Source organism: Equus przewalskii, chromosome 18 (genome assembly GCF_037783145.1).
Source record: "Equus przewalskii isolate Varuska chromosome 18, EquPr2, whole genome shotgun sequence".
Lineage (NCBI taxonomy): Eukaryota > Metazoa > Chordata > Mammalia > Perissodactyla > Equidae > Equus > Equus przewalskii.
This window is the reverse complement of record NC_091848.1, coordinates 53,249,113-53,261,711: the sequence shown is the minus strand read 5'-3', so window position 1 is coordinate 53,261,711 and position 12,599 is coordinate 53,249,113. Positions and strand designations below refer to the sequence as shown.

The 12,599-nt window shown below is 38.9% G+C and overlaps 1 long non-coding RNA gene across 1 annotated transcript; it reads right to left on the bottom strand.

Moving 5' to 3' along the window:
- Positions 1 to 7,411: 7,411 nt before the first annotated feature.
- LOC139077053 (uncharacterized) lies at positions 7,412 to 11,728 on the bottom strand. Its single transcript, XR_011529239.1, has 2 exons — positions 11,602 to 11,728; positions 7,412 to 7,588 (listed from the first exon to the last, which is right to left on the bottom strand). It is a non-coding gene; the product is annotated as an uncharacterized lncRNA (long non-coding RNA).
- Between the last annotated feature and the right edge of the window lie 871 nt (positions 11,729 to 12,599).

The window sequence follows — 12,599 nt, the reverse complement described above, 5'->3', positions numbered from 1 at the left end:
ATATTATAAAAGAGAGCTTATAGAAACGGTTGAGGTGACCACAAAGGGAGCTCTAAAAATAACTCAGATTTCATATTAACTTCATTTTTATTCAAACGAAATAAAGGAACATTTCCAAAAGCATCGTTAGATAGTGTTAAGGGCAGTGTCAGAGAATGGAGGTTGTGATGAGTTTAGCCTAATATAAAATAAGAACAATGAAAGGGGATTTTTTTCCATTTAGGGCAGGAAGAGAAAGGAAGAAAGAGGCACAAAGAAGATGGAAAGAAAGAGGGAATGATGGAGAACTGGAGCCCATTCCCACATTTTCCTGCGGAGAAAATTGATCTCTAGATGGTCAAGGACAGAACCACCTTTGCTAAGAGAATCAATGCCCCCACTATGAAGAAAAGATCATGAGAAAGCATACAGACTCCTTAATCATGTTTGTTACTTGGCCCAGAAAAAGTGCTCCTGGAGGAACTGAAAAGAAACAAAAACAAACAAACAAAAAACTTCAGGAAAAAAATCGTAAGATAAGAAAAGACTGATAGTAATTGGAGACCTGTGGCAACAGCTATAACAGTTATTGAAAACCTGAGTCAGGTAAATACTCAGTAAAAAAGCAAGCATATGATTTTTTGGTATTGAAATTTTCAAGGGATCTCAATTTGCCAATTCATGAAAGTCAATTAACCAAAAGCTTAATGTGCAGAATAGTCAATTGATGAAAAACTATTCAACAAATACTTTCAACAGTATCTAGGGTGCTCCACTGCAGCTGAATCTCCCCCAGAGGCAAAGGCAGAGATGGGGTCTGGGGGAAGGGCAGGCTAGAGGAGGAGCAGATGCAGAGAGAGATGCAGGGCAGGGGCAGAGGTGAGATGGGGCAGACACAGTGGATGCTCAGGCAGAGGCGGTACTGGCAGGGGCAAGGGCAGAGAAACTGGGACCTGCCGAAATAGATCTGCAAAAATAGAGACGACGGAGGATGCATTGCGGGGAGCGCCCACCACTGCCAAGTAATTGGGAATTCCAGGAGTACAAGCCCCTTGAGACAGAAATCCAGCTGCTTGCGGAGAAACTGCCTTAAAAATGCTGCAGGGCAATCTCTGCCCTTACACCAAATCTTCAAAATAATTCTCTATTGTGCAACAAACTAGTTGTTCAATGACCTGATTTTCTGGTAATCTGGCCTGCTCCCTTTCAAGTCATCACTGGAAGATCATTTAATTAAAATAAGAATAACCTCCAAATAAATCATAACTCACATTATTAATATCATTACCAATATATTATGAATTATAAAATATAATATTATAGGTAATAGATAATGTATACTATCTTAAGATTACTTATAGTGAAGATTTTTTGAGTGCTTATTTTATAGCAGACATTCCAGAGATGAGCTTTTATTTTCATTAGAACATTGAATTCTCACAGCAGCATGGGAAGTAAATGCAGTGATGGTCTCCATCTTACAGATGAGAAAACCAAAGTTCATTAATCTCGTGAACCCAGACATAGATATACATTGAAATGGGTACCTGATTTCCATGCCATGTTAGAAGATTTTTTTTATTATTGAGGTACAATTGGCATATAATATTATGTTAGTTTCAAGTGTACAACATAATGATCTGATATTTGTATATATTGAGAAGTAATCACCACAATAAATAGAGTTAACATCCATCACCACACATAGTTAGTAATACCATATTGTATATTTGAAAGTTGTGGGGCCGGCCCTGTGGCACAGCATTTAAGTTTGCATATTCCACTTCAGAGGCCCGGGGTTCCCCAGTTCGGATCCCAGATGCAGACCTACGCCATGCTGTGGTAGGCGTCCCACATATAAAGTAGAGGAAGATGGGCACACATGTTAGCTCATGGCTAATCTTCCTCAAAAAAAGAAAAAGAAGGAAAGTTGCAAGAAAGTTGGTTTTATACCTTTTTATACTTTTTAATTCTGAGATATTTGAAATTTATGAGGATAACATATTTATCAGACAGAGTTTTGAACTGGTTTTGACATCACACTCTGTAAAAGAGACATAAGCATCATCTATGGGTTTGGTAAATTATTTAAAGTGTAGGAGAGAGTTCCACTTCATTAAACACTAGAGAGCCAGAAGTGTTATCAGGCTCCTTCTCCCAGATTCTGCCTTTCTCCCCTACACTGCCACTGTGGAGGGTAAACCACAGCTCCCAGCTCAACACTGTGAAATTCACCTTCGGTATCCTGCAGGCAATTCAGGTTGAGTCTTATTCTCTGATAGTGATAACTATACCTCTCTTTCATCTATCCATTTTGTTAACCAGCCTAGAACTTTTAGGACATAGATTGCTTTGCTCTTGTTAGCCAACCCAAATCTATTCTGGACTGAATTCCAGTTCCTGAATCTTAATCCAGGGGCAGAGACTCCCTAGCAGCCTAGAGACTTCCCAGACACCAATTCCAATCTTCACTGACTCTATTTTTAGCTATTGTCCACTCCAGATCACTCAATACTATTCTTCACCTTTTGGTCTGACATTCCAGCACCACAGGCACATTTTATTGTTGATCTTATTACTGCAAGTAAACAGTCTCATATTGTTTCCCAATTATATGCTAGCTACTGAGGTGGTTTAAGGAGAGAATATAAAAATGATATGCTCCCAACACTCAACTGAATTCTAATCTACAGTAACTTACCCTGGGCAGTCTCAAACTCAGGATTATATTCTGAGTATTTAGGTTATATTGACTTAGTTTCCGCACTATATAGAACATTTGGTTTTCTATGAGTATAGTACATGACATATCGGCTTTTTAAAAATATAGCTTTTGCTTTTGGATGTACTGAACAAAAATAGTTCCCAGAAGTCATCTAACCTAAGAGGTCCCAAGGAACAGTGGAGGAATGCAGGCATTTGACTATATAGATATGCAACATTTACAGATAAATATGTCAGTTTATCTTAAGATGAACTCTTCTTTCTAAAATTTTACATATGGAGAAATATAGATAGCAGTTTTTACTGGTGTTTTTTTTAATGCATTGATAAAGAACTCAGACTTACCTTTACACATGATTAGAAAGAGCTCCTGACACTCATTCTAGGGAAGATCAATATGCCATTGCAGGGAGGGTCAGAACACAATCCCTCACACACGTTTTGGACTCCCGGAATCCTGGACCTCAGTTCATTCGTTGGGGCCGTGGGTTCTTCTCACAATGGGCTCTGATTTGTCCTCAGATATTCAAAAGTCTTTCCAGGCTTCCTCCAGAGATGCTCCTTAGTGTGAGGAATTATTCACGGGATTTCCAAGAGCCTCCATCCTTGTTTAGAAACCAATGACAAAAGGAAGACAAAATCCTACACTAAAATAAAATTAACCAACCAAATAATAAACAGAAACAAAAAGGTAGTCGAATTCGTAGTCTGTATCCCACTATATTTTGGCAAAGGCGATCTGATGCATTGGTGAGTTTCCTTAATGCCTCTCTTTCCTTCAGATAATGGAGAGGATGAGGTATTTAATTCTCTTCCTTGACTATTAAAGCTTCATACTCTTTATCTTCCTTTACAGATGTGCTACAGTGCAGGGGTGATTGTCTTTGGTGCCTGACGTAAGGCGATTTCATTTGTCCCGGCGGTTGGCAAATGTTTTATTTCTATTTACTCAGTTTATTCTCTTTTCTTTTTTTGTCTGTTTACTCATATTCTATTGTGTAACCTAATTTGATGCTCTATTCTATATCTTTTAGCTTACAAAGAAGAAATGCTGGGAGACTTTGGGAAATAAAAACACTGTAAGTGATGATTCCTGGGGAGAAACATAAGTTGGAGGCAGGCCCTTGAGTATCAGCTACTCCTTGCTCTTCAAAGGACCTTCTTTTGTTCATCTGGTTCAGCTGAGAGTACATTTGTGGTGCCCTATGTCCATCTGAACTCTCTGTAGAAAAACACTTCATACTCTTACATGACACTGCTGCAGGAGTCATATTGATTATAAACTGGTAAACATACTGACAATCAGGCTACATGATTAATTTTTAACTGTTGTAGCGTCTCTCATAAGACAGACTGTCAGGAGATTTTTAGTCAATAGCAATAATTAAATCTCTTCTTTCTGATAAAAATATTCAGCAGACCGTTACTCTTGACTGTGGAGTAGGTAGGCACAAGAGGACATATATCTTTCAACAAGTTGTTGCAAACTATTAGCTCAATAACTGTACCATATATAAGCCATTTGTTATGCATGTTAAAATTAGAAAATAAACATATTTGGATAAATATTTTCCATACTACTTGTATTCATATATGATATTTAATCTTGACAGCTGACTTGAAGGAAGTGAGATTTGCTTGATTTGGTCTCTTTTAAGTGCCAGATGCTCTTTACCATTTCAGCTCAGAGTATATTCACTGGAACCTAATGTTTTCCTATTCAGAGCTAGATAAAAGTGGCTACTGACATGCAGCCTGGGCTAGGCAGGTGGGTGGCGTGGGGGACATAAGAAAGTGCTCGAAGTATTACCCCTGGAAAAATCATGATTAACAGGGGGAAAATCCTGCTTCAGACCTTTTCAACTCAAAACCCTTGGTGGGGAGCCAGTGGGCACCCTTGCAGGATTCTCCAAACTCCAGAGATTCTGCTCTTCTTGTCTATTCAATGTGGCATTTCACAATGGAGTGGTTTTAGGGGAAGTTTGCACCGCACTGGGTATAAATATAAGAATAATGATTGGTTTGGGCAAAAGAATGCATCACCAAAAAATATTGAATAATGGACACTATGAGTAACTTCCCACTTCCAGCTATCTTCCACCCAGTGTTAGAATGATTGCTTTCTTTGTGGGACCTAAACTGCATATGAGCAACTATCCATTTACTTGCGCTGGTGTTAAATCCTCTTTCCTACAAGCCATAAGAGCTCCATTTTCCCAGCTTGCCAACTTTTAGACTACTCACCAACTATGCAATCAGAAATAGTAAAAAATGTGGGGCCAACAAATTGCTGAACTATTTTATCAAACAACATGTCAAGGACTAGGTCTTTACTGCCTTTCAAGAAAACTTACTCCTTTTCTTGTGAGAGCTAATAATCCATAGTTCATACAGATGGCAGCTATACCACTCTTGAAGCCCTCCACTCACCACGACCTTAAAAGACACACTGATATTTATGAACACATAAAATCACACGCCATCTATTTATCTAACCATGTAAGTTCCAGTATAACATCAACTCAATTATCAGCCGTGAATCTTTTCCTGAAAAGTTGCCAGAATATAAGCATTCTCTAACAAACCTGCCACGAGTAGACAAGTAGTTGAAATTGCCCAAATATATTGACAAGGAAGAGATAATGTATTGAAATAAAAATTAAACTGATCAGAACATTGAAAATGTTTTCCTTTACTGTGAAATGGGAAAAAATGAGAAATCATAGATTATTTACTTCTTGTTATTTTGTAATTTTCACCTTACATTTTTCTGATAGAGAAAAAGTGTGATTCATACTCAAGTATATGTGTATTTACATATATGCTTATATGTATAATCTTTTATAGGCATGTAGTGCTCATAATAGTAATACTATTAGTAATAGTGATACTCAAAATAGTTGCATTTCCACAGTCTTTCTCATTTCAGGAAAACAAATTCTGATAAAGCAGTAATTGTAATAATAATGGTAGCTAACACTCATTGAAGGCTTATTTAGGTACCAGGTATAGTTCTAAGGGGTTTTAGGTATTAACTAGTTGATCATTACAAAATTCCTATGAGGTGGGTACTAAATTATCCCTATTCTACAGATAAGTAAGCTGTGATGCAGAAAAGATTAAAAACATTGATAAAGTAGTTCTTCCAATTGAGCCATTCTGTAGAGTAAATATTTTATTAGCCGCATTGGTACCTCTTCCAAGACAGCAGGCTGTCTTAGTAAGCTATTGCTCGGACCGTTAAATAATGTAGATGATTTCCGCTTGTGAACACAGAGTATTTCTGGAATATGTTTTAAACCAGACTATCCTGAGATTAAATCCTGAATATGCGTTGTCTGATATATTTGTTTCGAGACTTGGTCCTGAAGTTGTACAATGGTCAAATAATACATTTGGCAAAAAGTGAACCACAGGTCTTTGCTAGGCATTTTTAAATAAATGAAGTAGAAAAAATCAAGGCCTAAAAAATTGACCTGAAAAATGTTTCTCCAAATGATTAAACATATTCAGAGATCTAGAAAAAAAGCCCCCCTATATAACAGGTAAAATAAACCATGGCTGAAAGAAATATTAAATTACAAACAAAAATAGTAAGCTCTAGGGCTGCCTGCACTGTCCCCTGTGGTAGTCACTGCGCACATGTGGCTACTGAGGGCTTGAGAGGAGCTGGACAGATGGAGACATGTGGTAGGTGTAAGGTCCACACACCTGATTTCACAGACTTAGCATGGAAAAAAAGGTAAAATATCTCATTAATAATTCTCTACATTGATTATTTGTTGAAGTGATAATATTTTTGATATATTGGATTGAATAAAACATTATAAAATTAATTATGACTGTTTCATTTTACTTCCTTTAATGTGATACCGGAAAATTTTAAATTACAAATGAGCCTGTCATGCTCTAAAATATGTGGATGGTGCACATTCTCAGTCTTGTTTTCTGTACACTATAATATGTTAGTCTCTATGGATAGACTGTTATAAAATTTGTGTAAAAATCCCTAGATAGGAAGCCTTTAGAAAAGCGCATGTGTAATACACTACTATATAGGTAACTTTAAAAATCAAAATCAAAATCCTACAATGTAGACTAACATGTGTTTTTTCAAAAGTTGTAACATGGAAGCCTTTTCGTAAAGAAACAAAAGGTGTTCACTCAGAAAAAAAGACAGAAACAATGATACATGTTAATCAGAATACAGGAAAAGACCCACTATTGTATGAGAAAATACAGAGTGCCAAAGAGGAGCCAATTCCTTAATGTGCTTCTCATAGTACAGAAAAATTGAAAGCTGTAACAACACTTACTAAGGCAGTGCCTAGCAGTGACTGGGGCAGGGTTTCTGCCCTGAGCCTTCATTGATCCTAGATTTGCACAGAAGCCAGTGTCCTTGAGCTAGTTAGTGTCCTACTCTTGGTTCTACTGAGACAAAGGCTTGCATGTCATTAATGTGCATGGTCATCTGATCTGAGGGAGGAGGCATGCAGGACAACGGGAGCAAAGGAGAAGGAAGAAAAGCCAGTTCAACAATGTTCTATCAAACTGAACACTGACTGTTGGACCTTCTGAGGAATCTTATGAAATGTGTCTCAGAACTGTCTGCAAGGGGAAAAGAATGGGGCGGGGCAGGGGCACATTTCCCATTGTCTCCTGACCCCGTGGGTCAGGAATAAATACACAGATATTTAACACCAGCAGACATCATTGGTCCATATCCATATTCATTGGTCCATTATGGGGGTCTGGGCTGGGCTTGCACAAAGGCTGGTTGCCCCCCACTGCGGTGCAGAAGAGGCCTGGAGACAAGAAGCGAGAAGTCTGCTTAGCAGAGACATGGTGCGACTTCACCTTTGTGAAGTGGTTGCTGCAGCCGTGGCTGGAAAAGATGAAGCAAAAAGATTTTGGAATGATGCAGGAGAGGTGTGAAAACATTAAACATCTGCAAGTTCCAGTTTTTTTCCCTCTGAAATGGGGATGAGAATAGTTCCTTCCAAATACCATTGTTATGAAAATCAATCAAGTGATTGATTACATAGTGATTATAAAGTATTTAGCACGCTACCTGGTACAATGCCCTTGACCAATACATCTCAGCTCTTTGACTACTCAGGATCAGCTGCATTATGCTGTGTAACAAATAATCCCAAATTTCAATGGCTTAAAAAAGAAATTATATATATTTTGTTCATGGTGGGCTGACAGGAGGGATCTGATCATTGCAGTCAAGTAGGAATCAGGGCTGAGGAAGGAGACCCCATCGTGATGGTAAGATTGATAAAGAAAGGGAAATAGGAAGAAATAGAAAACAAATTTTAGAAGGACAGAAGTAAACTCTTGATAATTTTATCTATGCAAGAAGCAGCTCAGAGAATGAAATGATATCTGATTTCCCATTATCTTCCCCATGTTTGTGTCCAAAAGTAAAGTCCTGAGTTTCAATCTTGTCAAGGACATTAAAGACTGTATACCCATATTGTACTGAATATAATTGTATTAAAATCAAGATCCGCTATGCGGAAAAATAGGGATAAATTATCTATTCCACAGACAGGAATTTGTGGTGCTGTATGAACACTACAGGGGTCAGACTGATGAAAGGTCAGAAAAGAGGGAAGAGTTCACATGAGAAAGAACAGAAAGGCAGAGTTGGTAGTACACAGCTGGGGCTTTTCTCTGTTATTCAAAGAAGGTACTAGCAAGCCCCATGGCTTCTGCTGGCATCTTGCTTTCCAGAGCCCCCTCCTGCTGTGTTAATGAGGTGAGAAGTGACCTGCCCGCTCATTTTCTGCCTCCTTGTTTAGTGATGGTGTCACATGTCAGAAAGCTGACTGCATGTGCTGTGTTAGAGCTTAGATCGCACAATACCTAACAGATGCTCTTAAGGTCTTTGAAACAGCAAATCTAAAGTTGCAAAATTGCACGTGTACTTCATCTAAAATGCTGAAGGAGTAACACTCTTCCTGTTAATTTCACGTACTTTCACATATGGTTCCTTCATTGCAATGTGTCACAAGCTAGTTGCCTACAAATTACTCCGTTTGCCATTCCAATCAATAATTATGAGCTGTGAAGAGCTCTCAAGTGTCCAATTTCATTTGATGATATATCTTGCGCTCTGATCCTTCTATACGAAACTGCCTTTCTTCTGATGGCATTAATGTCACCTTTTAAGGTTAGGCTTACAAACTCAGGCCGCAAGGGCCTTTTTCTTTCTGTCTGTCACCAGATGAAGGGCATCTCTCTGGTGATGGCCTTGAGGTCAGTACAGATAGAACACATGTGTGTCTGTGAGTCTGTGTTTGCATGTGGGGGGTAGAGGAGGGGGGAGAGGGGTTTACTCGGAAGTGAGAACAGCATAATTTTTGATGAATTATACTGTAAAAAGAATACAGAGAAATCGTTAAGATTAACATAAAACAAACCCCGAGTTTGCCTAATCACCCAGTAATAGAGTAGGGTGGGGACAACCCTAACAAGGTTCCTCTCCTTGGTCAATAGTGAAAGAGGTAAGAGTTTTCTGCATCACAAGGGCAATGCCTTAACTAGGACTGTGGGGAAAACGTGGAGTAATGGCTGGCTCATTCAGTCTTCTAAAAAAAGACAAGATGATTTTTCTATTGTAACAGGAGGAGTAACAAGAGGATGCCTCTAAGATCCCTTCAGATAACAGAACTTCATAGACAGGAATGGACAGAGGAGAGGCTGGAAAAATAATATGCCACTTACTAGTGGGAGATCAGAAAGACATTCTAGCTTTTAAATAGAAGAAGTCTTAAAGAGAGAGCATAAATTTAAATTCAGAGAGCAAAAGACCTGGTATCTGAGTGTAGAAAGATGTAAACCTTCAGACTTCTTGAATGGGAATTGTTTTTCCCTTCCTGTTCTTGCTGTATGTCAAGTATTTGAGGTGTGAGCTCTTTTTGTCACCTAGAGAAGGGATATGAAATTCCTAAAGGGATAAGATTATTTGGTTAGAGCCTGGCTCTAATGAGCTGTCAAGTATTTTGTGAAGGAAGAGAAAGAGTGAAGAGGGTTTTACAGCAGAGGTAAAGGGAGGGGATTGTATGGGCTTAGAAAGCTTAAGTGAGCAGAAAGGAGCTCGTTCCCCCAGACCAGAGAGATACAGCAGGAATGTGATGAATGGAGAGGAAAGAAGACAAAGATGAGAGGAGAGGAGGGGGAGGGGAGGCAGGGGAGGAAATAAAGAGATTATCTGCAATCTATCCAATGCAATCTTCCTAAACACCACAAATCTTTAAAAAAGAAAAGAAAAAGAAGGGGATTATTGGAAAACCACAGTTCTTGCTATTGCAAGGTTGTCAAGATGGAATTGATCTTGACATGAAAACTTATCCAACTGTGGGTCCATAAGATGGAGCAATGTTTCAGGGCTCTTGGTCCTGAGATGTTCCTTTCTTCCCAACTCTTTGATCACCCATTGGTCTCAGGTGCTCCAGACTCCCCATCGCATTTGGTAAATTGACAAACAACTTTTCTCATTATAACAGAATCTTCTCTTTGGTGCATCTGGCTTCCATGGAGAAGACATGCGGAAGGGAAATGTACGAGGAAATGGTCTGGGCTGGGCATCAACCAGTCTGTACAAATCAAAAGCAGAGGAGAGAGGATCCGGGAAGCTGTCTTACTTCTCCAAACCAACACTCACTGAGGAAAAAGATGCTCATTCTGTCTTGATTCTCACACCCGAACTTTACATCAACATAACAATTGACCTCTTGAGGGTCATTGTTCAGGTGCTTTTGAACCAGGAGGGGCTGAGCCCATGCCCACAGGCTAGCTGACCTCTTGAGTACCACCCACTGCCTAGACCACAAGAAGATTAGCTTTACTTGATCTGCAGCCAGACACTTTTAGCAGGAGGCGTGCCTGAGTGATTGGTTACTGTCTAACTTATCCCATTTAGATACAGTCCTTCATGACACCTCCAAGAGACCCATGTGGCTAAGAAAAAGATAAAAAAATTCCTGTACATGTACTTTGGGAATGAAGAGGGAAGTAATACACCTTGAGGTCCCCTGAGCTGGTAATGTGGTTAATGAAACCCTTATCTACAAACACATGAAAAATTAAGGTTGATATGAAATTCGTTTACTCACCACAAGCGACTGTTCAGGGCACCTGAGGTGAGTGGTATGTCAAATGGAAGACAGGAGTTCACTGCAACATAAAACCTGCGGAGATACCACTTTTGTGGGGAAGAATCTGCTTGCTAAAGGTGGGAATGAATTGGTAGGTGTCTAGGCAATTCTAGCCAAGAACACCAAGGTAATCTGACAAAGGAGAGTCTAAATGGGTCATATTTGATTTTATGGATTTTATGGGTTTTTTTAGGCAGTGAAGACATGTGGACACTTTCATAATCTTTTGAATTAAGATTTGGGTTATTATATTTTTTTCAAGTCTAATGTTCAGTCTTCAAAAGGAATTGTCAAACCAATATTAAGGACATAGTTGAAAAGAAAAAATTTTAAAGCAACCAATGCTCAAAACAAATGGAGTCCAAGAGGGCCTTTTAAAAATATATAAGGTATAAATACAAAAGTATGTATTACCATATAGACAACTAAATCTGAATTTCCAGTGAGAATAATATTTCAGAAATATTCCACAGTCTAAGGAAATGCTATTACTGTAATAAGACCATTTGTGCGTGCACACACTCACGGCTAAAATTTCATCTGTTTCCATCTTAGGTTCAGTATTGCAACTTATCTAACGCAATCTTCCTAGACACCATAAATCTTAAAAAAAAAAATAAGAGAGGGAGAGAGAGAGACTACTGGAAAACCACAGTTCTTGTTATTGCAATTACTGAAGTATCTTTACAAAATCTTCAAGATGGAATTTGATCTTGTCACAGAAACTTACCACACCGTGGTTCTGTAAGAAGGAACCATCGTTTCGCAGCTCTTGGTCCTGAGAAGCGCCCTCCTTCTCAATTCTTTGGTCACCCACTGGTCTCCCATGCTTTAATCCTCCATCACATTTGGTAATATGATAAGTAGATTTTTCATTATAACAGAATCTTCTCTTTAATGTTATGGGGTTCTGGACACACTACTCCAAAATGTGGCACCTTGGCGTACTGAATATCTTAAGCTGAAGGAGTTTCAGAAAATGGCAGAAGCAGGAAGATCACTCTGACTGGCCCCCTTCTTCACTGAAACAGGTCATAAAACTCCCAAGCGAGAGGTACCCTCCTTAAAACTGGAGGAAATGAACATCCTTATCTCTGAAGACAAGGGTACACTGACAAGAATCCTAACAGATCTTGCTGACTTTCCACCAATTTCCTGCAATTACCTATACTCCTTAACCTATCAGATTCTTCACCAAACCTCATGTAAAATTCTCAGGTCTAACTGATGCTTTGGGTCTTCATTTCTTTATGAGGGCTCCTGTGTCACGAAAAACTTAAGAGTATGTTTTTCTCCTGTTGATCTGTCTTTGTCAGTTAATTTTCAGAACCAGCCAGGGACTCTAATAGAGTCAAGGAAAACTTTTTCCTCCCCTGGAGATATATCTGCTTCCACGGAGAGGATATGATGAAGGGAATTGTTCTGGAAACGTTCTGGTCTTGGCATCAACCTGTCTGTGCAAAGCAAAGGGATTATACAAAGTCAGGGTGTAGGTTTCTTACGGAGCTAATATGCTGACTCATTTTCTTAAATTTGTATTTTAACAAATCCTTAAACACATGCTATCCTCTCTTTAAAGTGGGAATTTCCACCCTTTGGGGCGAGACTTTTACCTGAAGTTCTTATTTTTCAGCTAACGATATCACAACAGCACAACAGCCTCACTCCGTGGTTTTCAATTTGTCTCTAGTTTAGTCTCAGTTCACAAAAGGCAATGGTGCAATGTGT